This window comes from Octopus bimaculoides, chromosome 15 (genome assembly GCF_001194135.2).
Source record: "Octopus bimaculoides isolate UCB-OBI-ISO-001 chromosome 15, ASM119413v2, whole genome shotgun sequence".
Lineage (NCBI taxonomy): Eukaryota > Metazoa > Mollusca > Cephalopoda > Octopoda > Octopodidae > Octopus > Octopus bimaculoides.
Window position 1 is genome coordinate 43,261,503 of NC_068995.1, and position 3,801 is coordinate 43,265,303.

Consider the following 3,801-nt stretch of genomic DNA (forward strand, 5'->3'; position numbering starts at 1 on the left):
ATACTCTAGAAATATAGTGGTACATTGTGTAACGTATAGCTGTATCTAACTCATGCTTCATGTCGCTACTTTGCGTTTCGCATATTTTCGATCGATCACACAGTTCTACTAATCTATAAAGAAAATCATGTTTTAACACCAGATGTCTCTGGCAACACGCTACTTCATTGGATAACAGGCAGCACATGTATTACACATATAAAGATCAACTAAAAAAAATGTCTCTTCACCTCAATGCAAAAATGTGCACTTAAGTCGATTGAACAGTTGTAAGTTGAGTTTAGTTTTAGCTAAGGTTTCCTTGGTAACGTTCTGTTACAAGTTGTATGTAAGGAAATGTCTTATTTTCTGACAGGAATATTGTGCATGGCTTCTTAGTAGACGTCATCATTATATTTAAAATTCAGTAAAATATCTTCTTAAATCGTGATTTGGCTGTAGTCTCAACAAGTCTGTACTTCCAAATCTATTAATGCAGTAATGCATTTGAAAGCTTCAAACTTGTACTATTCTGTATCTATTTAGGAGTAGGGGCGATTCTGTTCTTTAAGAAAACTAATATATTTGCAATGGAATGTGACGATACACAAATCGGTAGACTTAATGAATGGGCGCGTAGTATATCTCTTGTTACTCTCAACCAGCCTGTACTTCTGCTTTCTATAATGCAGCTTTTATATCGCATTTTCTATTGAAATGCATCTCTTTGGATTTGCACGTGAGTAGGTGTTTCGTGTTAGAAGATTTTCATTGTAATTTGAGATTTGTTACCTGACACTCTACATGCAGCAATAATTAGTCTTAACAGAATTTTGTTGTAGACTTTGTGAGGTGGGGAGGTCTGTACTGTTCAATATAAAGATTGAACAAACTTTCTGGATAATTGCTACCAATGAATAAAGTGAACGCAGTATTTTTTTCTATTTTTCTATTGCGAGTTATGTAGTAAGGGTAGAGGTATATATTTAAAATTCATGTTTAAATTAATTTTAACTAAAACGTTATTGTCGCGGGAGAGTGTATTTTTTATAGATTTCTCGTTTTCATAGGATGTTGGATATGCAGCTGTTAATGTTTTCTGTTAATTTACTCTATGACTGTAATCAGATACTGGCGTTCTATTGATGTATATTGCTAATTTGTTGGATTTAATATAAGGGTGATGTATGCGCACGTTAAAGTTTAGCGTTGCAAATAGAATATTTGCATTCGGATTTGATTGGATTAATCATTTTTTTGCATGCTGGACTAATAGCAGTATCCGCCAGCGTAGGAGTTTTAAGACTTCACAGCTATTTCGCATCCTATAATAGGAATGGCTAGAGCAAACACAAAATAGCATTAATTAGCACATTAATAGATATTGATCGCAAAATTACAATAAATGCAAAGCTATTTAATTAAATTTGTCAAGTGTTCAGCCAAGCAAAAGACATATTTAATCCCTATTTAACTTATACATGAATAAACACACATGGGGTACAATGACCGTTATAAATTTATATATTTGTGTGCATGTTTGCGTTACTGTATATGTGTGTGTTGTGTCTGTGTTGATGTATGTCTGACTATGTGCATGTTTGTCATTGTGCTCGGATGTAACTGGAAATTTTGATCAGTTTTATATTACACAGATGATTCAGGATTATTCAAACTTCATGCAAATTTGCCGAATACGATAGAACGTCTGCGTATTAATCGTTCAATACCTTCTGAAGGAGTAAACGAATGTTTGTGTGTGTGTGTTCGAGTGTTTTAATTTCCTTTTTAATCTAATCTATCAGAAATCATGAAAGAAGTCGGGTTAATTTTTGAAACAGGGAATTTTAACTTAAAATACTACTTAAAATTTGTAAATGCAGTCGAGGTGCACAAAGAGTTTAGGAGGACATTTCGATCCGTGTAAATCAACTTCATTTACACGGATCTCAACTCGAATTGGAGATACGTTTGAAGCAGGTGGAACTGTTCAGAATATTCTGAAGTAACGTTCTGGAAGACCATGAATATACCTACATAGCAAGAAAGTGTACTAGAATATAATTGAGAGAATTCGACTAAATTTGTACGGCAAGTGAGCTGTAAGATACAAATTTTAAATTGTTGCATCCATCGCATTTTGAAGCGCTGTAATTTGAAATATTACTTTCCAAGAATAATCTGCGCTGTCCATTAAGAGGAGGGTGTGGAAGGTCGATATTCTACGAGAGGAGTCTGGTGAGACGTGTTGATGTTACACACTTTACAACGAAAAATGGTTGGCGTGTTGATGCTACATTTAATTTAATAATTCAATTATCTAACACAATGCCAGCCAGTGGGACCCTGTGAATATTAATAGTTTATGTATTTCTTTATTGCCCACTTGGGGCTAAACATAGAGAGGACAAACAAGGACAGACAAAGGGATTAAATTGATTTAATCGACCCCAGTAGTTAACTGATACTTATTTTAATCGAGCCCGAAAGGATGAAAAGCAAATTCGACTTCGGTGGAATTCGTACTCAGAACGTAACGGCAAACGAAATACGGCTAAGCATTTCGCCCGGCATGGTATCGAGTCTCCGAGCTCCTCGCCGAACTTTGTGAATTTTAATATTACGAAAAACATCAAGTTAATTTACCAGGAGTTATATTATGTGAGATTTATCACCAAATAATTATTTCTGGACAGTACTGTCAATGGCCATGGAATTTCATTTGCAACAAGGTGTGGTATCATACATTATCATATTGATATAAAAGCCTGCTTTGATGAAATTTTGTCAGGCAGATGGAATGGATGAAGGGGATCAGTAGAATATCTTCCATATTTACTGGACCATACACAACTAGAGATTATTATTGGGTCACTTAAACCATAAAGTTTACAGTGCAAAACTCGGCAGTAACCAACAAAATGATGGCGGCGGTTGAATGAGAAATGCGTAGAAATATAGAACGAAATATTTCTTGATGTTTGCGATTCCTTTGCTGCGCATTATCAGCAGTTGTTGCCAGATTAAATTTTACACCCAAGCATAAAAATACACTTACACATGCACAAAATACACACACACACACAATGTCATTAAACGTGACTAGGGTCTTAGGAAACATCTATTTTGCTAGAAATAATAGCTAAACCGCTCTAATGGTGTCGTTAATGCACCTGCAGGAAAGCATATACACAAATAGGGACCATAAGCGTCCGAAAAGTGCCGATTGAGAATTCCTAATACTGACACATCAGTTTCGGCAGTTTTCGTTGCTTCATGAGTTAAGACAGCTCAACTGTTCGGCTTTTTCCAGATTCGCTTCACCGTTAGTATTTATGTTTTCGCGCCCTAATCACATTTAGTGATATTTGTAATTCTCCTTTTCGGTGAAACATTGTAAACTGCTGTCTATATTAATTTTATATTTACAAATTAGCGAATCGCTAAATCAGTCAATTATTTGGATAAGGAAAACATTTCTATACTAATGGCGAAGCGTGTTCGGTCGAATTGTCTTAACAGATGAGGCAACGAGAATTGCTGAAACTGACACGTCAGTAGCAAGAATTCTTCATCGGCACTTTTCGGACGATTAAAATCCCTGTTAGTGTATATGTTTTTATGCATGTGCATTAACTACAGGATTAGAGCAGTTTAGTTCTTATTTATAGCAATGTGTTTCCTAATATACTAGTCACATTTAGTGACAATTATACTTCTCCATTTTGATGAAATATTGCAAACTACTGTTTATATTGATTTTTATACACACATACACTTATACATACATACATTCATACATACATATATATACATATATAT

The 3,801-nt window shown here is 34.8% G+C and overlaps 1 protein-coding gene across 4 annotated transcripts in view; it reads left to right on the forward strand.

Moving 5' to 3' along the window:
- The window catches only part of LOC106880835 (RYamide receptor), a 438,750-nt gene that overhangs the window by 333,500 nt on the left and 101,449 nt on the right, over positions 1-3,801 (forward strand). The gene's annotated exons all lie outside the window — the stretch shown is intronic.